Genomic DNA, 25,645 nt, shown 5'->3' with positions numbered 1-25,645 from the left:
CTGAGCGCAGATGCAGGTGAGCTTCTGGAAGACCCTACTATGTACAGACGCATAGTAGGAAGCTTGATTTATATGACTATTACCAGGCCAGATTTGAGCTATGTTGTTGGATTGGTAAGTCAGTTTATGCAGGCTCCAAGGAAACCGCATTTGGATGCAGTTAGACGCATACTCAGGTATGTGAAGTCCACATTGCAGTATGGACTATTTTATGAGACTGGGGTTCAGATACAATTGCATGGATACACTGATGCTGATTGGGCTGGTAGTATCTATGATAGACGATCTACCAGTGGATATGTGTTCTCTTTTGGGAGTGCTGCAGTCACTTGGAGCAGCAAGAAACAGCCTACAGTTGCCTTGTCAAGCACAGAGGCTGAGTACAGGGGTGCAGCAATGGCTGCATGTGAGGTAGCTTGGTTGCATAAGCTACTTTATGATATGCATCAGTCTATAGATGGGCCAGTTGTCATTTATTGTGACAACATGAGTAGTATACACTTGGCAAATAACCCAGTCTATCATGCTAGAACAAAGCACATTGAGGTACATTATCACTATGTGCGAGAGAGGGTTTTACTAGGTCTTATTGATCTAGTTTATGTCAGCACAGAGGATCAGGTAGCTGACATATTCACGAAGGCATTGGGCGCAGAGAAGCTGCGCAAGTTCAGAGACCTGCTTGGTGTGTAGGAATTGGGATTGAGCTCGAGGGGGAGTGTTGAGATATCGAGCTCCACTCGTGATACGCCAGGGTGACCGTTGTGTATTTATGTCACCGACTTGTCAGTTGCAGACGTGGTTGGTACACCGCCCATGAATAATAGCTACATGATAGCTATCCTTATCTACTCTAGTTCGTGGCTCAGTTAGTATGCCACCTTAGTTAGTTGAGTTTGGTTTGAGACCCATATATAGGGTTCTTCTATTTCTTTGTACTTGAGTTCTTTTGGCTTACACAACTAAGAAGAGGAAAACTGTTTTCAGCCTCCACCCTTGTGTGTATTCCCCCACTGTGCAAGCAAGAAAGCTTCAAGTGAGACTCCTTCCTTCTCTCCCACAATCTTGACAGCATGAACAATAGTTGTCTTAGCAAAGGCAACTATATTCGGAGCAGGAGAATGCAATAAACGCGACTAAGGCGATTGAAGGAATTGAGAATGAGAAGAAGCTATTTGATGGCCGTAATGTTTCAGCTTATATGAAGACGTATGAGATCAAGATGGGATTTTTTGGAGTACCAACATGACTTATGAGAAAATATTTTCTTCGCCTTGTCACACCTGCCTTGAGGGTAAAAGTGATTGATATTTTCCTTCAAAATTTGCATTGGCAAGATTTTAAGAAGGGCCTGAAAGAAGAGTATTTCCTTGAGGACTTTGGGATGGCTACACGGCAGTCATTCCGAGAGTGGGTCTACATGCCAAACAAAGGTCTAGCTGCTTCAAAATTGATACGAGATTTTGAAGAGAGATATAGTTAGCTTGATGCTATTGAACAAAGAGCATTGGATGTTGAGAAAGTTGAGATTTTCTTGCAAGCTGTAGATCCTGCTCTTCAGGAAGAATTAGAAGAGCTTCTTGAGGATCACACGAAGCCTATGGGTCTTAAAACGGATTGGCATGATGCCCAGGATGCGGTCTCGACTTTGACCAAGAGGAGGATATGGAAGACCCGCCTACAGAATGGATCCATGATACCGATGCCGTCTTCTACTCCTATGCTTGCTTCTACCCTTGTCATTTCCTCTCTTCCTTAGCCAGTTTCTTGGCCTATGCTAATGCCTACTATTTCTACTCCTCTTGTTCCAAGACCGATGCCTGCTCCTTCTACTCCAAAACCATCTGCTCTGTCGGTTCCTTCCTCTCTTGATGACATAATCAAAGGCATAATGGATTTGACACTGTAGTCAGTTAAAGCAGAATTGGTGGGAAAATTGAAAGAGCAGTTTGCTTCGATCGTGCCTACTATTCCTTCTAGTGTTCCTACTGCACCTAGGAGTGCTCCTAGTGCACCTAGGAGAGATCGGAGATGTATTTGGTGTGATAGTACGGACCATCAGCATTGCAGGGATTGTGAATCTTTTCAAGATGCAAGGAGGAAGAATTTGGTATTTTGGGGACAAGATGGCAAGATTTGGTTGACTGAAACAGGAGCTCTGCTTGCTACCAATTTTGGGAAAGGCGGAATGAAGAAATTAGTTGATAATATGGCTGCCTGTACTTCTTATGTGACAGCTAGAGGAGATGCTTCTGCATATGGAGTCCAGATTGAGAAAGGTTCAGAGAATTAGTCAGCATTATGGACCTATGCTATGGAGGCGGCAAACAAAGGGAAAATTTAGCAGACTATTTTGACTAGTGCAGGTTCTAGCATTAGATCTGAGATAGGTTGGGATTCACTTGTTGACAAGCACACTATTTATGCCTACTTGGCTAAGTCTCAGGGAGCAGATGTACTTGTTGAGAAGAAGCGTAAGAGGGATGAAGAGAATCCAAATGCAACTAAAAATACTAGAGGGGGTGAGTTTGTTACTCCACCTATTGTAGGGCCGTCTTTGAGACCAGGGCCAGAACGATAGATGGAAGATGCTCAGAAGAAAGAAAAGAGGCAAGAGCCTAGAGAGAGAAAGCAGCCAGGGTTTAGATTGATGTCCGATATTGAGATATCTACAGACACGAAGAAAATCTTTAATGAAAAAAAAACTTGGCAGTGAGGTGGCTTTTACTATTTTCGAGGTTTTGGGCATCTCGAAAAGAGAGTTTCAAGATCAGTTCCAAGAAGTCCTGAAGAGAAAAAGACGTGCATTTCCTACTATTGATACACAAGGAGTTTTGATTGGGGAGTTGGATGAGGATGAGGATGAGGTTATGGTTGAGAATGCTTTTGTTTTTCCAGAGACAGAGAAGAGGGTTCAGCCTATGCATTATGCTGAAATTGATGAGTCTATTTTGATACCGCGTAGTCATTTTTCACGGAGTCATTGGGCTAGGGAAACTACATAAACAATGGTAAAAATTGGAGAGAAACAGGTGCCTTATGTTGCTTTGATGGATCATGGTTCAGAGATTAATCTCATAGTTCGTGGAGTTTATGAAAGTAATAGATGGCCTATGGATGCAGAGCATGGGTGGCGTATGAGAGCCGCCAACAATACTGCAGGTGATTTGTATGCTGCTTATCCCAGTGTCAGGATTTCTATTGGAGATGTAGAGGAGGATTTCCATTTCTTTGTGTAGGATTCTTGCTCTTATCCCATAATCCTTGGACAGCCATTCATCACAGAGATGTGCATGGAGACAAAAGTGATGGATGATGGATCTGCTTATGCACGGATTCGCAGTAAAGATGGTATGAGAGCAGTTCAGTTTACGACTGTGTGTGTAAATCATGCTAGAAACAGGGATACTCTTCGAGATGCACCTTTGCCCACTGTGAGGGATTCAGGTTTTCATTAGGTACCGCTGTCCCGCGAGACGATGGTGGTACAGAGCAGAGGAGATTGGAGTTCTCACCTCCTGGCAATAGTGTTTTCTCCTCCAATTTTGTTGGAATTTCAGCAAACAGTTCGATGAGTTATCAGAAGATTTCTAAGTTGCCTAGAGCTGCTAGGCAGTATATATGCAGGAAGGAGAAAGATTTGAAAAATGCAGGTATTTTAGAGGATGATGAGCATATAGATGGGATGTATGATAGTATGATTTTGCAAATACGATAATAGAGATGGAAAATATGCTGAAAATTGATATGCAGAGTTGTCACAGTAATGTATTAGCGCAATCCCTGGACATGTTTCATGAAATTGCAGATTTTGTGTCACAGATAGAGTCAAAGACTGAGGTGACTCAGCAAAAAGTGTTGAGTGCTAAAGAAATTCAGCAAACAGAGTTTCTGGCTGATTATGATAAGCCTACAGAGACACAGAGGGTTGAAAACTTTCAGCCAACAGAGTTTACTGCTGAAATATTTCAGCATCTAGAGTTTAGGGTTGTTCCTATGCAGTCCATAGAGCAGAGGGCTGAGGATATTCAGCCACTAGAGTGTAGATTCGCTGATTTACAGCAAGATTTGAGTAATGCAGATGATTATAATGAAGCCAGGGTTGACACGAAATACAAGACTGTGGATAAGAAGGTGAAGCCGGTAGCTATAATGCTTCCACCTAACAGTGATCAACAAATAGAGAGGGCTGCCAAAAAGCCAATTTTGAGGAATCTAGAGCATATAGGTCATAAATTTTCAGTAGAGACTCTTGCTGAATTAAAAATTGAAAATGGTGATTTCTTGCTATCCTCTGAGAAGCAATGCTTTCAGGATATGCTTGAGCGACATGGAAGGGGGTTTGCTTTTTTCTCGCATGAGATTGGATGTGTGAATCCAGATATTGTTGCTCCTATGGTGATCTTTACTATTCCTCATATTCCATGGAACCTCCGACCTATTCCAGTGACTAAGGCACACCTGCCAAAGTTAATTGACTTGTTGAATGAGAAAATCAGGATGGGAATCCTAGAGCCTTCATCTGCACCATACTCAAATATGTGGTTTACGGTTCCAAAGAAGAATGGTACTCTCCGATTTATATAGGACATGCAGCCAGTGAACAGAGTTATTATTAGGAATGTTGGTATAGGTCCAGTTGTGGATGAGTTTGCAGAAGCATTTGATGGACGTGCCATCTATTCTTTAGGTGATTTGTATTCGGGATATGGTCAGTTTCAGCTGGCTTTGGAAAGCAGAGACATAGTCACTATGAGAACTCCTATTGGGCTTGTCAGGATGTGTACCTTGCCTCAAGGTGCCACTAATTCTGTTGCGCATATGGTAAATGCCATGCATAAGGTTCTTCGTGATTACATACCTCAGCTTACCATGCCTTTCTTGGATGATGTGCCCATTAAGGGGTGTGCAGAAGAAGAGAAGAATGAGAGTCTAAATGAGCAAGGATGCAGATACTTTGTGACTAATCATATTTCAGCTTGTGAAAAGATTTTGGCCAGGTTAGAACAAGTGAACTTGACACTATCACGGAAAAAATCTATTTTTGGAGTAAATGAGGTTGTCATTGTTGGACATATGTGTGGGTATTATGGCAGGAAACCTTCACTGAGAAGGTGGATGCTATAGGCAAGATTACGGAGTATTGTTCTACCACTTCAGAGGTACGGAGATTCATTGGAGCTTGCGTGTTTTACATGATTTGGATACCCCATTTTGCACACATAGCAGATTGTTTATATCAGCTGCTTCGCAAGGGGCATAAATTTTATTGGGATGAGAGCCACACTAGAGCCATGCGGAAATTGAAGAAGTTATTGCAGATTGCTCCTACTCTCAGGAAAGTGGATTATAATTGCGGAAGGCCTATTGTATTGACAGTTGACACTAGTCCAATTGGCATAGGTTGGGCTCTGGGTCAAGATGATGCAGATGGAAACATGTATGCTATTCGGTTTGGGGTGAAAGTCCTAAACGAGAGACAGAGGAGGTATTTGCAAATCAAAAGGGAGTTACTGGGAATTGTTATGGCTCTCAAATGTGAAAAGGAGTACTTTATTGGAGCCTCAGTTGTGGTAGAGATAGATTGCTTGCCATTGATAGGTATGATTACGAGTTGCTCTACTCCGGATATAGCTATGTTGAGATGGATTGCATACATCAAGTAATTGAATCCAGAATTTAAACACATAGCAGGAAGGATAATCTAATGGCGGATATGTTGTCTAGAGCCAGATATGATGATGAGGAGACACTACTTGCAGAAGAGGATGATGTACAAATTTCAGCCGCTATGGTTGATCATGTTTGTCATGTCTATGATATTATGGCTTTCATAGAAGAACTCTATGTTGGAGATTGGTTGAAGATTGGCAAGTACCTTAGTACACTAAGCAAAAGAGATGAATGGACAGATGAAGAGTTCAAGAAGATCAGAAGAAAAGCCTATGGTTATTTCCTCAAGGACAGATTTCTTTGGAAGCACCCGAAGAAAAGAGGTGGATTACCCTTGCGGGTTGTCTGCGATAAAGAGACCCAGTTATAGGTGATGAGAGAGTTTCATGAGAGTCCTTGGGCTGGTCATAGAGGAGTGTGGGATACTTATGAGAAAATCAAGGAGAAATATTGGTAGAAAGGCATGTACAGAGATGTTTCTCACTTTGTAGAGACTTGCAGAGACTGCCAGATGTATTCCGTAGTGCGTCATCGAGATGAGCTTCATCCGACCTATCCACTATGCATTCATTATAAGTGGGTAGTTGACTTGGTTACTATGCCTATGGGCCTATGGCAGATGAGGTATATTGTTTTGGCTAGAGAGGATCTTACCAATCATGTTGAGGGCAGACCTTTGAGAACGAAGACCACTAGTGCAGTGTGTAAGTTCTTATTGGAAGAAATTTTCTGCAGGTATGGTTGTGTGGGTAAGATCATTGCAGATCGTGGTGAATTGGATGCAGATGAAGCTAGGGAGTTTTTCTCTCAACTAGGAATCAAGTTGGCTCTAACCACAACATATAATCTAGAGGGAAATGGAAAGAGTGAAAGAGGGCATCCGCCGATAGTGAAAGCATTAGCCAAAGCATGCAGAGGACAGATTGGAAAATGGCTGAGACTTCTACCATTTTCTTTGTGGGCTGATCGTACGACTCACATTGTTAGCAAAGGATATATGCGCGCAGAGTTGATGTATGGTCAGAAACCGGTTATGCCAATTGAGACTTGTGCTTTGACTTGGTAAGTTTTACATTTGCAGGAGGATTTGACGAGAGAGGAGCTTTTAGCTCTTCGGATTCGGCAGTTGGAGAGAAGACCAGAGGATATTCAGCTAGCTATTAACAGGTTGAAGGTTGCTAGACTAAGAAATAAGGACACGTTTGACAGTAGGCATTGATTGCGGCCTAGAGCAATAGAAGAGGGAGACTGGGTATTAGTCTTTGATAGCAGCCTTGAAAATCAGCATACTGCACTTCGGAAGATGGTGAAAAGATGTTTTGGGCTGTACATAGTCAAACATGTCTTTGATAATGCAATATACGAGCTGACAGAATTGGATGGGACAGTTCTTAGAGTGCCTATTGCAAGAAAAAGAATCAAGATTTTCAAGAAAAGAGATGATGAGGTTTATGCATTGGAAGAATTTGCAAGAGAAGAGCAACAAGAAGAAACTCCAATAGAAGAGACAGATGATATGATAGATAATATTGCTGATATATCGGAAATACACAATGAAGAGATTGATCTGTTCATGGATCTTGACGATAATGATCATGGGTAGTTGGCCCATCCGGAGGATGTGTAGGATCAGAGGGGGTGGATGTCGTACTGCTGCACATCCGAGGTGTGGAATCCACCAAAAAGTTGTGTGTGTGACATTTTTTACTTTGTACATACTTAGTTATTGTGTTTGCATTTTTGTTCTGCGTGGGCAGTATAGTGGAGAGGGGGTTGAAGCAAGAGGAACCATTGATTTCTTACAGCTTGAAGCAAGCAGGGCTTTCTCCCTGTGTATGCTCACCAGCACCCTTCAAAGAGTTTTTGGAAACTGTGGTCAATATGAAGTTCGATGAGGAGCCCAATTATACAAAGTTGATTGGTATATTTGATGGAGTTCTGAGTCCAAATCCTACCATCAGATCATTACTTATTGATGATGCTGTGAAGATGTGTAAGGTTGGACAGAAGCAATCTAGATTGAGCTCAGAGTTTGAGGATGATCAACCTCAAAAGAAGGTTTGATTGGGTATGCCAGCCACACAATGGGTTACAGTGTACAATTTTCACAAAACAATGAACCAACGGTACCACTTCAATGTTTCAGATGCTCGAATTTTTCAATATGTGAAAAAGGGATTTGAAGATGGCCTTTTTATTAGCAATGTTGCTTCCTATTCAAATATCTGGGCCCTTATAATGGATGCGGGTATGGGGGTTTCAGGACAAATATATGAACTTTCACATTTGTTTTTCCACGAGGAGTGGATCATGGATAATTGGGAACACAAATACTACATCACAACAGTGGCTGGTGCTGACAATGGAAATGCATTTGTTGTCATGTCCAAAGGGACATCATTTACTCAATAGTCTTACAAAGTGAGGGATTCATTCCCTTTCAAGGGGATCAGCAAAAAGTGGAGGGAAGGATTTCATGTGACATCAATGGCTATTGCTGGAAGCAGGTGGGAAGTCTTGAGGCTGCAAACAAAATTGTTACACATGAGGGCATGATTCATTCAACCTCCTCGGTACAGGTTGAGGAGAAAAGTGCTCAAGGAACTGATATGGTCATTAAAGATATAATAACAAATGCTTGTGCAATCTCTGCTGAGGATCGTGCCTTAGATGGATCATCAGGAATGATGTTTCCCATACTAGACATGGCGATTCTTTTATTGAGGCTTCAGTTCATGAGAAGCTTGTTGTCAATCAAGAGCCCTCGCAGTTCCACACGGATGGTTTGAATATTGTTGGCTTTGTGTCCCCTCCTGTTCATACTCACAATACTGATCCGTTGCCAAATTGTCCAGAGAAAGGAAGATCAATTGAATGAGACTTAAAGCTATTGTCACATTATGAAAGTGAAAATGCTATAGTGGGTGTAACTCAGGAGTCTTCTATCGAGGCTCTAATGTTAGAGTGGCTGGAAGCACGGGAATAAACTTCATTGACTGTGCATCAAACTTCCGCATTATGCACAGCAAGCTTCTTATTTGGCCAGTGTTTGTGCTTTTTCTAAGTGCAGTATATCGAGCCTGAAGAAAAAGCAAGGAACGAAAGGAGTGAGGGGGGCCGCTTTTTGAAAAACAGAGGATTGGGGAAAAAGCATTGGGGAAGAAACTTAGAGACGATTGAGAAGCTTTTGGAGAAGGAAGCAATCAATTTATCGGACACAATTGCATGTAAACATCTGGAGATTTAGGATGGATCGGGAATTGCTAAGAAGGAGGAGGACGCCAAGTTTGTGGGAGTTTTTTTTTGGTGCTGTCAAGTAGACTGATGTGGCCTTCTGATTGGTAGAGGATTCCTGAATGTGTTGTCCACGCCAGAGGTGCAAGCACAAATGGCTTCTTTAAAGTCACTCATGATATTTCACACCTTACATGTGCAGATCTCCTACGTGCTCATGGTGTGCAGAGACCATTACTTGTCAGGTTTTCAACTGTGATTCATGAGCGGGCAGTCCTGAGACATGGTTTTGCTGTGAAATTCTACACTAGAGAAGGAAACTTTGACATGGTGTGGCAAATGGCCTGAAATTGTTCGAAAGCCTCTTTATGCTTACTGTTGAAAGAAGTCCTCTTTATGCAGGTAAATGTCAATTGGGTCAAACCTTTGGAATTGTGCGAAATTGGCATTTACCTGCATGTGTACCACTCATTACTTCCAAAACCCCTGAGAAACCATTGATGGATCTGGTCAGATTTTCCATTAAATCACTCTTCTGTACCTGAATACAAAGATGTCTTCTTGATCCTATTCCAACCTCTTAGATCTAACTTCAGATTACTTTGTTCCTTTGGGAGAGACAGACTGTTTATATGACATGAGTTTTTGTCAAGACGTTTATTGGAGATGCTCCCAATCAGATGTAGTTGATTGTCTCATATTATCTAAAATTGAGCTTTCAAATTGAATTTGATCTCGCTAGATTGATCTTCTATCCTGAAATTAGACAAGGTCCTCCGTGGTCGCGACTTTGCTTTCGGAAACCCTTCGATAGCGCGTCAAGTCCTCTTAGTTGAAATTGATGGTCAAGGTTATGGTCAGCTCCTGATGTACATTTTTATGGTATTATGGTTTGTTTATGTGCTACGATTACGGGAACGGTTTGTAGTTTTTCCTTTCTTTTTTTCCTGATATGGGGTTTTGGGTGCGTGTTTGTTGCATCCCATGAAGTTTTCGATCACATATGTGTAAAGGTCATGTCGAATTTTTTCTAGGATGTGGGTTGTTTGGGGTGGTAAATTGGTTAGTTACATCTGTATGTGTGTGTCCTTATTTGGATTGATTCCTTTTTGATAGCCCTTTGGTTGTTTTGCAGGCATTCTTTGTTATTGTCTGTGTTGTGGTGTGTGTGTTTTCCATCTGAATGGCGCCTCACACTCCTCCTCCTATCCAGTATGTCCCACTAGTCAGTAGGAATTATTCTTCCCTACTGGCTCTTGAGCCTATAACGAAAGAAGGACTTGCGACTTTCATGGCTGCTTCATTCCCATTGATTCCAGATGATCCATCCCTCTGTGATGAGTTACTTGCCTCATACAGCAAGAAGTTGGGCCTGGTTCATGGTGCTTCCATGATATTGACACCCTGAAGGTTAGGGAAGGCTTTGTCTCTTCCCTACAAAGGAGAGCCCTTTGTTATAGCTAGACAATTATTCTCCAATGATGATATTTTCAAGCTATTACAGAAGCAGACCAAGGAAATTCTGGATGTCAAGAAAGTGATCAACACTTCAGGAGTATCTTTTTCCATGATCACTGATCCTCTTTGGAAGTTAGTCTGCCAGTTCCTCCAAGACAGGTTTGTGCTTACCAAAACACCATCCCATTACTTGTCCAAAGAGCTCTTTACAGCTTCAAGGATGGTGTTAAAAGGGGTACTTACCTTCTTACAAAGATGGACCAACATTTTGTCAAAGTAACTAGAGGAAATGTCACAAATGTCACATATGGTTTCTACCTGTATGCTTTCTTGACATACTCAGGCCTAAAGAAGGGTGTGCTACTACCTCCTCCATCTGATCCAGTACCTCCCCCTCCACCTTCAGAAGAGTCAGAACCTATTGATATAGAGGATCTTGATTCTCCTCCTCCACTGGTCATTCAGCAAAAGCTCTTGAAGCATGTGGCAGATAAAACTCCTTCAGTTCTTCCTTCAGTCACAATTCCCGCTACATTTGGTAGTGACCTCACTGCTTACCTCACATGTAACAATTTGTCCAGGGCACATAGAGAGGGTTCCTTGGACATATCAGTCCCTTCACTGAACAGTTTAGTGTCGAGAGATGCCATTCCATTCCTCTGTAAAGACATCCAGAGTTCGATTAAACTTTCAGTGACAGCCTGTGCTCAACAGCTGTATGCTTCTTTTTATGAAGAATTGATGTAGTCCAAAGACCAATTGCATAAGGCAGTATCAGAGTTAGCCTCTACTAAAGACACACTTGTAGATCTGTTTAAGCAGATGGAGCATCAAACCCAAATGATTGAGGCCCAAAGAGAAGAGATATCTTCTTTGAAGATTCAATTAACAGAAGCTCAGTCAGAGGTCACTAAAGTCTCAGAGGAGAAAGAGGGGATGTCCAAAGAAGCTCAAGAGTTTTGGACTCTTTTAGATGCAAAACTGTCAACCTTATAGACTACTCATACCACAGTGGAATCACAAGCTTCCCAAATCAAGCAGTTGCAAGACCAACTGACGTAGTCACGGTCTATTCCTCCAAGCCCCAATGTTCTTATGATTTCTTCTATCTCTAAGCACGACCTGGTAGTTCTCCAGAGACAGGCTACATTGTGTCCTTTGTTCCAAGATAAAGTGGAAAGATTGCAATCTTCTTCAAAAGTTTCTACTTGCCCTGATAATTCCTGGCACTCAATGATTGATTCTATGGTCCTGAATCAACGTCAAAACACAGCTTCTACCTATGTACAGAGCACTAACCAAATGAGGGTGGATCTCTTAGCTCATCTTTCCAAAAACCATCCATTTGATTCAGCTTTTTTTAATGCCTATGAGAGAAGATCTGTCTTAGGTCCCTCTATTTGTACCTTACTGTACTACCAACAAATGGCTCATCGCTATGATACCTATCTTTCCCTTTATCAAACCAATTCAGCAGCAATCTTATCTCTTCTTTATCTTTTCCTCGAATTCCTATATTTACCTAGTGTTCTTTTATCGAAGATAGAGTATTTTCTCCTTCTCCACCATGCCCTTCTCCATCCATCCATATACCTTATACTTTTCATGTTTATCAATTAACACCTTTCCTAACTGATTCCCTTAAATTTTCAGCCACTCCTTCTTTAACTTATTCCTCCTTTTATGATTTTTCCTACCCATCTCTTCATCCTCTTTTACTTATTCCACTTCCATCTCCTGCCACTTCTATTTCTCAACCCCCTCAGTTGGTTAGTGAGTATGAAGGGTTTGATCAACAGATTTCAAGAAGAAGAGGATGGAGCTCGACTGATTCTCTTACAAGACCTCAGATAAACTGGACAATAAATCCAGGGGATTGGACAACTGCCAGTCAAGCATACCAGAACTACCTTCATTTTGCTCACCAATATTTACAATCTCTAGATCCTTCAGTGAGATTGACAGCTCATTTTTCTTGGTATCTAGCATACATGCATAGGCATTCTCATAATGATCAAAAGGCCATTCCAAAGCTTTGTATGAATGTTAATGTGAACATTGATTCCCAACAATTGGATGTCCTCTATTTTCATGCCCTATGTCTACCTAGTAGATACCTTGTTTTGGAAGAAAGGATGTGCTGCCTGTAGTTCTTTCAAAATCCTCCAAAGACATTTGTAAATGAATCCTTCTCCATCGATCGTTTTCGAAACCACCAAGCCTTCAAAAGGGATCATCTTCATTGATGCCTTTGCAATGTATTTTGGATGATTCTTAATGATAAATATATCTCTCTTTTTGGAGGTGTCATTCAGATGGTTGTGTTAGTGTTTTGTGTGTGTGTTGTAATAATTTTATGTGATGAGATCGTGCTGATTGAGAATAATTTGTTCAAGAGCTCTTTTCAAACTATTGATAGTGGATGAACGCCTATGGTGCAAAGCTGAAGACGAACCTCTTATATCCTTTACAAATTTGCTATGACTTTTTAAATGATTAATCAAATGAGTTAATGAATAATGAAGTTTTCCTTTAGTAGTTTTTTCTATTAGATACAGGTGATAAGTTGGGGTCGTGGTTTGGTGAGACTATTGAAGATACTGAAGAAGATCAAAATTGAGCTCTTTAATGAACTTATATTCTTCTTTTCCTTAGGTCACGAGGACGCTTCCTTTCTAAGTGTGGGGATATGTTAAGAGTTGAAAAAGACTGAATTTTTTACTGGTTTTTGTTGATTTTGAGGTCTGAATGATTGATTTTTGATGGATTTAGAGTGATGTATGGTTGTTAATGGAAGTATTTGAGAGTGTTTTGGATGATATTGATTATGTTTTGGAAGTTCATGTTGATTCTTAGTGGAGATATGAAGCTCTATGATGTTCTGATAGGTTCTGATTGGTTCTGTATAGCTTCTGTTTTGTTTTGATTTTCTTCTATATGAAGCATGGATTGATGATTGATGAAGATTGAGATCTTTTGGAAGCTTATTGAATAGTTTTTGATAGTATGGAATGGTTTGAGTATGAGTAATGAGGTTCTAATGACCTTCTGTAACGCTCTGTAAACATTCTGTAGAGCCTCTATCTGTATACTGTAACTGTATTGTAGTTGCTTTGGTACTGTACTGTGCTATTCTGTAGACCTTCTGTAAGTGTTCTGTAGAATGTATGTGTGAATTTGAAAAAGTTTTCTAGCTTTTGGAAAGGATGAATCTAAGTTCAAAAGAGCTAAAACAAGTGGAAGAAGCAGCTGCTGAAGACTGAAGAGAAGACTGAGTGATAGTGACAATAGTGAGCTGTGAAGAGACACTGTAGTGGCTCTGGTGACTCTTCATATCAGACATACCTCTTGGGAGGTGCATCCATGACCTAAGAAGTATTATTGAGAGTTATTATGAGAGTATTGTAGTGAGGAGATGATGTACTATTGATAGAGAGAGAGAGAGAAAGAGAGCCAGAGATAATCAATTCTATCAAAACAGTGTAATAGTATATGAAAGATTGAGAGAGAAAACTATGAAGACATTGAAGATGAATAATATGTGATTGATTTCCATTCAAAGATGGTGTACTCTTCTATTTTCTTTGTTATATTGAAGAATTCTATGAAGATGTTGAAGATTATGGTTGATTCTATCAAATCCGTGGAGATATTTACTGTGATGCTACGTGAAGATTTGTTGTTCTTTTGTTTTTGGTCATCAGAAGAATGAAATAAAAGCTTGATGATGTTACAAGATAGATTTTCTTGCAGTAGAATCCCCTTTTTCTTGGTGTTCCTCTTGGGGCTCCACTCTGTCCACTAAATGATTAGTGATACACTTAATTTTGTCTTTCTCAACATATTGTTCTTCATGGAAATAATCATCAAATTGACTGATAAAAGCAAGTGAAGTCTTTCCATCGCGTGACCCATTGAAAGTACGAAATTTGAAATTTCTTTTACTTATCTTTGTTTCTTTATGAATAGATTGCGCTTTAAGTGTCGCATCAATCGTACGTCATATAATATCTTCATATTGTGGTCCATCTTGGTCAGGGGTAGATCGTTGCAGACTGGCCAATTGATATTGCAAAGTTTGATGTGCTTTTCGTTCCTCTTGAAGCTGCATCATAATTAGGTTCAATTTTTGCTCCATTGTTGGTTCTGGTAAATCACCTTCGGCCATAAAATCTTCCATGGTTTGATCGGATATCCTGCAAAATTTCAAACAACCTCACACACTCGAAATCTTGTTATAGCGGGATGAGTGTAGCTCAAAGTCGGGATTACAAGGCTTATTTCTTTTTTTAAAAAATAGATTTTTGCAATATTTCTTCTTTGTGGATGCTGAAGTTGACATCACGGTCTTCTTTCAAGAGGATACTTTGTCTGTGTAGATTGCATATAGCAATCTGTTTGTTCGAATTCATCTCTATCACAACGTAGGTGTGAAGAGGGGCTTGTTGGAGTTGCAAAACCAATTTGGGAAGAGTTGTTTGTGAATTGCTGCTATGGATAAGACTTAGGATTGAGTTTTTTTAAAAAAAAGCCTCAGTAAGACTTGAAATTTTAAAGCGTTAGAAGAAAAAGCTTATCTAAACTTTTAACTGCGATAGGACATCAAGACGTCGTCGTCCGAATCAGTGCCATCGAGTACATCCTGCCGCCAGAGCTGCTGAAATTCAAGTGGTTAATCTTTATTATAAAGCTTATTAAGCTTTATAATCTCCAAGCTTAATCAATTACTCTTTGTCAATAAGACTAGTTTGCAAAGAGGCTTGGGAGGTGGTCCTCCGCCTGTAGAGGCTGGTCCTTCGTGATCCAAGTGTGTAGCAGCGGGTTCTTCACTGTCAGAAACATGCTGGTATTGACAGATTTTCCTGAGACTGACTATAGAGCTTGATCGTTCCAGGAGCTTCGCCTTCACACGAGATGGTAAGCGATTGGAAGCCCTCGATCTCAGCTTTGCTATGATACCACTAGTGTGTAGATTGGATGTTGTATGCGTACATAGCGAGCGTCGGAAGGTCCCCAAGAACAAAAGAACTCTACTTTTGCACAAAAAACAAGAAAGAAGACTTGTACGACATGAAGCAAAAAGACTAATTGGATACAATCTCCCCCCATGCCTTGTAAAAATAGCCCAAATGTACAATTAGCACACTTTAGCTTTTGTGTTTGCTTTTGTCCAAATAAAGAATAAAGCGGTTGGGTGCCCAAAGAGTCCGGCTATGCCCAAATACAATGTCCAATAACAAATATCTAAATCATGCACCCATGCGCATACAAAATAATAAATATATGTCAAGCATTTTAATAAATAAGTGTGTCAAAATAAACATTAGCGCCATGCCTAAGATGCACGCCCATTAAAAATGACAATTTCTTCTTAATAGCTTGAATACACGCTATCGCCCATTGCTTCCCAACACCACCATTGCCTGCTCTACACATAAACTAAAGCATTCACAATTGTTAGAAAAATAATAAAATTAAACTAACAAAAGTGAATACCTAGTAGTTTTTAGCTACAAAATAAATAAATTTGTTAGAACTCAATCCTAACCTTAATTTATTACGAGTGCACACTCTAAACTCATAAACGTCCATTAATTTAAATATGTATTTTGCGAAATCACTCACTAGGAATCACCCACTTGCACATTAAATTAACGAGGCACCCAAAAAGGATAGGCGTCCCCATTGACTTTTCGCACAAGGAATCCACCTTGTGTATGAGCCCCAACAACAAATATAATTTTACGGAATCCACCGCAAAACCTCACGGAATCCACTATGGAATATGCCTCTTGGTATCAGTATATTCATGAAATCATTATATGCAACTATAGTGCACTAGATGGAATCTCAACTATTTTTGCATGTGGTGGAATATAATTTCCTACACTATTTATCCTTGGAGTTCTCACATGTGGTATGCCAAACTCATCATCCATAGACACATCCTCTCGACTTTCACCCATAAAGGCTTCTTCCATTGTGCAATCTCTTCTCTCTTTTGTGCACTCCTCAACTTTCAATCCATGGAATATAATTGCCATTTCTTTCTTTATGGATTTGAGGTCTAGATATATCCTCAACATGTTGATTTAATTGAAAATTATTTTCTACAATTTTCTTAAAATACCCATCATCATCACTACTGTCATACATAATAAGCATACATGATCATAATTCCTGAAGGATAGCTACACACATACGTGATCATAATTTACATATCCAAATTGTGAAACCTCATGAACCACTTGTCTAGACTACATCTACTTAAATCTTTACAAATTTACATATCCAATCCTTCTACGCTATAGTTCTATATCTTTATCCAGTCCATGCCTTGTCTCAACATACATATAGATTTGAATGATGGAAGTTCCTACATCCAAAGCTAAGAATTTGCCTTTATTTTGATTGTGAGTAGTAAGCCTTCCAAGTATTCCATTCTTGAACTCCTCGATAAAACAACCATGCTTGTTAAACCTCACTTGAAATCCTTGATCAACCATTTGACCAATAAATACCAAATTTTTAGTAATACAGTGGGTACATATAAGATATCCCCAAGATTATTTTTAGTCCCATCTCTACTCACGAAAAGCATGTCACTCCCAATATGAGTTACCTTATGCAATGTGTTATCTTCTATAGCCACATACTCTTCACTTTGTACTTGTTACTTTCTATGAAACCATTTTGCATGGTGAATCATATGGTTTGTAGTATTTGAATCAATAAACTAAAGTACATACTCTATAGGGAAGAGATGACCTCTAAGCGATAAACCACCTATAGAACCATGGCCACCACCACTGTATCTACCTGCATAGTGACCAAACTGGGTCCTTCCTAGACCCCTAAACATAGCATTTTTCCAATGAAATCCCACACTCCCAAAGTGACTAAACCACGTCCCACAAAAATGGCATGCACAATCTCTCTTTGGACTAAAGTGTTCTCTGCCTGTAGAGTAGGTTTCCTCCTCCCTCTAAGCATAAAATCACCACATATAAAGGTACTATGGCCTCATGCAAACTCCATGACCATAAGATGATCCTCTGGCTCTAGATGAGATACAAGATCCTCACTTATGATAAAATACACTATTTTGATTTTGCATTCTCTCCACTACTAAATGTATTAAGATCGAACTTTATCTCTTTCGTACGAAGTAAAGCAATTAACTCTTTAAAATCAAGTATAGATTGTCCCCTCATAGAAATGGAGGTATAAAGGGACTTGTATGCTAGGCCGAGTTCATTTAGAGTGATAGATACCAAATCATCATCATCAATCGGTACATTTATTGAAGCACCATCTTTTGCAATTTGTTTTATTTCTTCCACATTGTCAATAATGGTTCTATTTTCTCACTATGCACCACGAAACCTCTACTTTATTTGTATTTTCTTAGCCTCTCTACATGTGCTATACATCTTTTCAATGATTTCCCAAGCATCTTTGCAAGTATTTGTCTTTTTAATGTGTTTAATTTGTGTATGCGATATGCATATAGATATCCAATGCAATACTTTTTCAATTTTCCTAGTCCAATCCTTGTATGCCTTTTTTGATCTTTAGTGGACTTATCATGTAGTTCTAGGCATACATATTCACCTATAATAAGGTCCCAAAGACCTCTTCCCAATTAAGAAATTCTCCATCATTGTAGTTGTCCTTAGTCCAATTGTTACCCACAATTTGCATAATCTATTCATTTTTAACATTACAACAATTGTAAACTCAATAAAACTAAATGTATGTAATGTGCCAAATAAGTACCCATGCATTTGAACAAAATGGGAGCATCAACCCATCAAAAAACATTCAAAATCCCCAAGAAATGGCATATAAATTGAGTTCCACTACAATAGTTATCATAAATGTGTCCAAGTGTTATCACAAGTACCCATACATCATGAAAATATGTCAAAAATTGTTTTTTAGCAAGAATTAGTGAAAGTGGGGCACACACGATACCCGTATGACCCAAAAAGTATCAATATATAGGTCTAAAATTGACCAAGTTTCCTACTACTTTTTCTAGAGTTTTTCATGCTAAGCATGAAGTCTCAAATAAGTTCAACCCATATAAATTTTTGTGGAAAATTTCTAATAGTTTCTCCCTTTTGAATTGGCACCTAAAAATGGCATTAAACTAGCCTTTAAGCCTTAAACCAAGCTAATTCACTCTCTACAATGTCAATAATCTACCTATGAACTAGTTTCACAATAAAACTAGTTCAATCCTTTGATAGTGTAAACTCATACATTTAAATATAACTAATTCAACTTGTTGTCTGTGTGAAAGCTCATCAATTGACCAGCTCACTCTTTACAATGTGAAATGAGATAATAGTATTAAGTCTTAAGGCTTAATAAGCCTTATAGAAAAAAGAAATGATCATGAGTGGGGTGAAAAATTTGCTACTACTATTTTGAACACATGAGGTCTTCAATATGTACTCAATGGGGCCATTTTGAAGAAACACATCCTCTTCTACCACTCGATTTGATCTAGAGCCTCAAGCTCTAGTGTTGGGGCCACATACAATCTTGAACCTCTCTACTTTGTCTCTGACAACTTAGCCACTTGCTTCTTTAACAAGCAAGCTAGGTGGTTCCAGAAATCCCCCCCTATTCTTTTTATTCACAAGTAGACCTCTTGCTCAAGCTGGGGGCCTAAGCTCAAGCAAACACCTTGATCCCGAAAATTGAAAATATAAGTCAATCTAGAAGTGGTGAGAACCAGCTCCCTACAAGACTACCATTTACTAGCCACCTAACTAGTTTGACCAAACTTGGCTCCCCTTACCACCATCATAATAGAGATATATCCTATGCTACTTGAACTAGGATAATTTCAACATTTTCTATGTACTTTATATGACCTAGTATCGTGGGAGCACACCTTTGAAAAAGAATGTGCATCATGTGAGTTTAGAAGAGGAGAGGTATTATCTATAATAGTTTAGAGCCACTTTAGTACCCTACAACATCTAAGAAAGATTTTATTAAAATAAAATGCACATGATAGCCAAGATGTGACATGAGTAGACCTACCTTAACCTAATTTATATGAGGCGAAAATTTATCAAAAGAACACCATTGCTACGAATCAACCCACTTAAGTGATAACAATGAGATAATATTCTATTGTTATCTTCTTTAGTCCCTAATCTCCATTGAAACTTTCATTGAGCTAGAAACTATTTGTGTGATCACATTGAAAAAATGTAATCAATAACATTTTTTATAACACTTAGAATCTACCTTTATCCTTTTATGATTATCCTCCTCCATGTCATTTAATATATTCTCCCCTTTCCACACTAATGACACCATACATGTTATGAGAAACTTAAAGAAGTTCTCTAGACTCTGTTCTTTTATCCAAAAGTTGAACCATGATAAAATGATAATATGAATCACACTATAGGGCGATCTTTTAATGTCAAAATATTTTTGTTTGTGATCCACCCTCAATTTTCTTGAATGATCAGACACACATTTCATCCCTTGCCATGCCGATCTAAGTCTAAGATCCATGCGAGGATCCTAAGATCCAACATATATCATATCCCAAAGTTCTCTTAAAGCTACACATTTAGATCAAAACCTCATTGTAGAGAGAAGACATCATGGTGTGTTGAAAATCCTTTTTTAATATATAGCCTCCTTAGTGATGCTACGTTCATTATGAATCCTTGTCATATGCATTTGAGTATTTATGAATAGACATTTAGATTAAAGAACACACCAATTGTTGATTTTATGAATATTCATTTGTTCAATGCATATCTTATTCCTCATCCATAAAGGGAATGTATTTCTTGATCCCAAGCCTCAACATTTGAGCTCTACTCTAAGCAAACCATGCGCTCATACACCCAAATCAATCCCATATGTCACTAGAAAAACAATATGATTCTCATACCACACACCTTATTTTGAATACTACTTGCAATAAAGGTAAGAAATACATATCCCAACCTCCAATTCATATTTTTTAAAGAGGAGTAAAATAAGTCAAAGTATGTCTATTTTATTTGGATAATAGTCCTTACAAGCACAGTAATGGTAGTAGTTATGATATAAAGAGACATGACAAGTTGAAGATATCTATTTTGATACCTTTTTTACCCTAGACTTCAATCATTGAGGCCTATTATAAGACCATGTGTTCATACATCAAATCAATCCAATAGATTACTAAAAAAACATAATAGTTCTTATATAGTGCACCTTAGGTAGAGCACTATTTGCAATAATGCTAAGCTACAACTATATACCCCCAACTTATATTGTGGTCCTAGGAATAAAACAAGCCAAAACTTGATTTTTTTATTTGTCTAATAATATTTACAAGCACATTAATGGTAGGTATGAGAGAAGAAGACATGACAAGACCAAGAAATCCATCTATACAATTTTCTTAAAACTAAAAAGAGATAAAAAAAATTTGGAGACTAAACTAATAAAGATGGATATTTCCACCAAGTCATCCGTTTCACCATCTTCCATTGCACAAACTATCCATCATTATCTCCATAAGGTCACCCTTTTCATAATGCTCTCTTGCTACATTCAATATCTTCACTTACTCATCATTTTCTTACATTTCTTCCTTGTTGCCACATGGAGGCATGTTTTCTCAAAAAACATGAAGAGTACAACAAATCCATTGTGCCTTGATAAATCCTTGAGAATCAACAATACATTTGATGAATTTTTATCTCAATAGGACTTTTTATGCCTACAATATATGCAAACTTCATGTAATGGGTTGTAAGATTAATAGGAACATTTCTATTCACAAGCTTTAGTGGAACTAGAAAAATCGTAATATACTCATTAATGGAACTCAAGAAAGACATTATACACTCATTTTTTAAGAATCTATGTCCTCTTTATATGGAAGATTTATATTTATCTAATGTATTGCAATATATATGAACTTCACCTAATGTCTTGCAAAGATCAATAGTAACATTTACAATCTTTAGTGGAACTAGAAAAGAAGACATGATGTAGTCATTGTTCAAGATTCTACTTCTTCCCTTTCTTGAAGTAATCAATTTGAAAATTGATATTATTTTTCTCTTGCAATATTGTTTCATCAATCAATTGCTTTAGCTCTAGCAATAATGTATCCTATGTGTAGCTTATCTCATAGCTATTCTCATAAACCTTTGGTGGTTGTCATACTTATATACCCTTCCATCCAAGGGCTCATAGTTCCAAAGATATAGCAAAAGTAACATGTTTATGTCCCAATGGTACTATAAGAAGCATAAATGTGCATTAAAAACTAGAATCTATTCTATCTTGAATTAAAATCTAGAATTTTGAATCTCTTTGTTTTCAAGGTTTAAGGTTTTGACCTTATATTAGTTGTTGTTATTCCAATTTCCTAACACTTAAAGCTAGCTCATTTTCCTTTCTTTCATCCGTTTCATGTACATACTTATATGGGAATTTGAGAACAAATTGTACATTGTCTTGAAGAAGTGGTGTACTAGATTTTGTGGGCCCATCTCACTCTTCTTTTAATTAAATGTGTATCCATACCAAATGACATTTTACATTTATACTCCATGTAGTCCTATTTATTTATTGCACATAGGTGTAAAGAAAGAAATATTAGGTCACTCCTAGATTATTCAACCCCAAAAAGAGTGTTATATCTTTTGTTAAAGAGAAAACTACTAGATTACTCTTGAGCCTTAGGTCAAGCACTCCAAATAAGAATATTAACATCTTTTGTATCTTTTACCTATGTTGCTACAAAAAAAGTTCTCATTTAATGTACACATTTTCATGACTCTAAAAGTTGGTAGTTGGATCTACAAGTACCATAATTGAGCATCACTATTTACTCTAATAGATTCAATGTATAATTAGATATGTTTGGGTAGTAAAAGACATTCGTATGTCACTTCATATTTCTATAAATGTGGAGAGGCTTGATATGAAAGGGTCTTAGCATATTGTTTTTCAAGACACTTGCAAACCTTTTATGTAATATTTTGTCTTAGGAGAAACATTTCAAATCTTTTCAAAGATTCCCTTAAAAACTACCATTTTTATATTATTATTTAAGCTCATAATTTTTTGAGTCTATCTTTTGAAAAAATGATACAAAAATGACTAAAACATTTAAATAGTATTATATTTGTCATCTTGAGAAGTACTTAGATTTTGAAAGAAAAATTAAAAGGGAACCATAAGAGAAGTACACAAATTTGAACCATCATGTAAAACTTACTATTCACTAAAACTTCATATACACATGCTGGTGAGATTTTAAAATCATTTGCTAAATTTGTACTAATTTAAAAAAGATATATATTTCAATAAGAAGAGGTTAAAAAATATGGATAAATTTCATTGTTGTAATGCATTCACTCTTCTTCATCTTCCTCTTATGTTGCACCATCAGTATCAATAGCTTCTGTCCATGGACCCTTTGAACTAGATGATGTATCCTCTTCTCTACTATCAACAAGATGCATCTCATCATCCTCAACTAGTGTTGCCACAAGTGAGCCTACCTTAATATCATTAATATCACACTAGTATATTTCTTGTAGCTTCTCAATTATTGTTTTTTATCTTCTACTACCAATATACATTTGTCACTCCTTAGGATGTAAGATATTTTGTCTCCTCTGACATTTGTACATTACTCCTTGCAAGAGGATTTGCAATACTCAAACTTTTATGCCATGAAAAAAAAATGCCAATCACATTTTTTATTTTTGTAAGTATTTTCTCTTGGTCCTAGAATTTTTTTTTTCATCAAGTCACATCCTATGTGCCTGCATACTTTTATGCTTTGTCAATTAATTGCATTCATTCTTGCATACATTTGGTATGGTTGATCTCTCATCCCTTCCTAAATGCTTCTTTTCCTTCTTTGATGGAATTCAAGGGTTCTTGTTTTGTTGCACGCATTATAGTATTTAGGATATATCTCAAGAACTTAAGTCCCCTTGAAGGCAACCACTCCTTTACTGAAAGATAGTTGATTTCCATATAGATGTACTCTACCACCTTTCTTTTTCCTCTTTATTAGAAATGCATGTTGGAAGCTAAGAGCATTTAGCTTGTGCAAAGATTTTATATTTTTTTCCTTTGAGCCATATATAAAAAGCTCAAAGTCATATGTTTCCCTTAGGTGCATGACAACTGGTTTTGGTGTATAAGCATCCTGTATAATACACATCATTTTAGGCAAGCTAAAAGCATTGTGTCAAGATAGTCTCTTAGCAAATGTGCTGAACATTTGATCAATATGATCATGTGTATGACCAACCATCAAGACGATCACTTTTACCTTTTGAAATACCCCCATGTGTACAAGCATATTGAGGTAGTCCAAAACTATTTGAATTTTATTCTCTATTTCTATGTTATCCAACTGCAAATAAAGAATAGGTGGTAAAGCACCCTCCCACATAGAGAGTACAATGTTCAAATTTTTGATCAAAATGTTAGGATCATTATGAAAATTTGGATAAGTATAGAATACTCTAGGATGAACGCCTCCATGGTACATAAGGCATCCCACTAAATGCATTTATACAAGAGTTTCTTTGCCTAACATCCTTTGGAAGACAAGAAAATTGAGATAAGCATGACTTCTTCCAATCCATACAATAAATGACAAGTCCAATATATCCTTATGGTATAGCAAAACACTTATGCCTATGTAGATGACACTTTTTCTCTCTATTTGATTGCTCTACTTGATGAATTTGTAGTGCTTTCTTTGCCATCACAAGCTCCTTGTCATCTCTTGTATTCTTTTGTTGAGCTTTTAAATTTACATAGATGCTATATAATCCCAATCTAACTTTCCTTAGGATTGATACATTGCTAAAGAACGACTTCCATGATCTAGAGAAATGTGGATAGCTAACAAACTTGTTTGCAAATTTTTGAAGCATAGCTTTCTTATAGATGGAAGATACTTTAGTCCTTGTAAAGTTATCTTCGAGATGCAACCTTCCAATTGTTGGCATAAATTCATAATGTGCCTTAAAGTATGTTTCGATCTAAGAAATTGCAAGCTTGCCTAGAGAACCAGTGGTAACATTTGACTCAAGTCTATATCCTTCATACTTAGAAAGTTTACATTTGACACTTTCAAGATAAGTATTGCTTATTCTCAAGCCTTTTTTAAATGATGTCATGCAAATCATTATGTTATACACACAATACGCAAACTTTCCATATACCCATGGTATCAACATTGATGAAAGAAAATCATCCTATTGATTATACATCAAAGAAAAATAATCTTGCTAGAGTGCCCTTAATTTTTGATAACCATAGATAGCAGACAATTCTTTTGGCAAAAACCAGATTGTAATGCATGTTTGATTTATGCACCACTTACAAGTAACCTGGCATGCTCCATACCATAATTTCTTCTATTCTTTTGAAAATGCATAATTATTTTTCCACCACATCCTCCTTGCATGCATGAAACATCTTCCGATGATTTGTGGTCTTGATAATATGAGTGATCTACATGCTTTGATGATTGCATCTTTGTATCATTCAGGGAACCTCTGATGTCCTTCAAAGTGTTGGGATCATATTGAATCAAAGGATGATAAATTTTGTTCTTTGACAATATTCACTTCATTTTTCTTTGTAATCTAGGTTGGGCTGCATGTAATTGATAGGATTTCCATGTCAAAGGATTCAAAAGATAGAGCATTAAATCCATCATAGGAATCAAAAAACAAAGTATCCATTTATAAAAGAGAAAAGATTCAATGTAGATTCTAGTAAGAGAATGAGAGGAAATTCTTGAGAATAATACTATAACTCGCTTACAATAGGAAAGTGGAATAATAGGCTCGATGGTCTTTTATGAGGAGATTAGTTGAGATAAGGGTCAGGTTTACGGTTAAGTTAGGGTTAGGGTATAGTTTAGGTCATGCATAGGGTTGAGTGTAAAGAAGTGCCCTAGGATAAAGGACTTGCTAAGTTGTGAAATTAATATTTATGAGAAGGGATGCATACCTCATTCCTGTCATTTGCATGCAAGATATTAGCAAGCTAGAGCGAAGGAGCATTGTAGAAGGTGTAAGACCTACCCACACAAATCTAGCACAATAATCTTATAAGAACAATGAAAAATGCCAATGTAAGTGATTTTTACCTAGTGTTAAAAGATTCTAAAAGTATTCCTTTTATTGAAATGATATATTATTAGAAAATGACAAGTAAGAGATTGAGTTGTAAGAGGTATAGGTAGTTGGGCTTT

The 25,645-nt window shown here is 37.7% G+C and overlaps 1 pseudogene; it reads left to right on the top strand.

The window, feature by feature from the left end:
• Positions 1-7,554: 7,554 nt before the first annotated feature.
• Positions 7,555-8,229, top strand: LOC148017266 (casein kinase 1-like protein HD16 pseudogene; annotated as a pseudogene).
• The last annotated feature ends 17,416 nt before the right edge of the window (positions 8,230-25,645 follow it).

This window comes from Lygodium microphyllum, chromosome 22, assembly GCF_053477565.2.
Source record: "Lygodium microphyllum isolate KBCC chromosome 22, Lygodium_microphyllum_v1.1.10, whole genome shotgun sequence".
NCBI lineage: Eukaryota > Viridiplantae > Streptophyta > Polypodiopsida > Schizaeales > Lygodiaceae > Lygodium > Lygodium microphyllum.
Note: the sequence above shows the minus strand (reverse complement) of the source record. Positions and strands in the feature narration are given on the sequence as shown.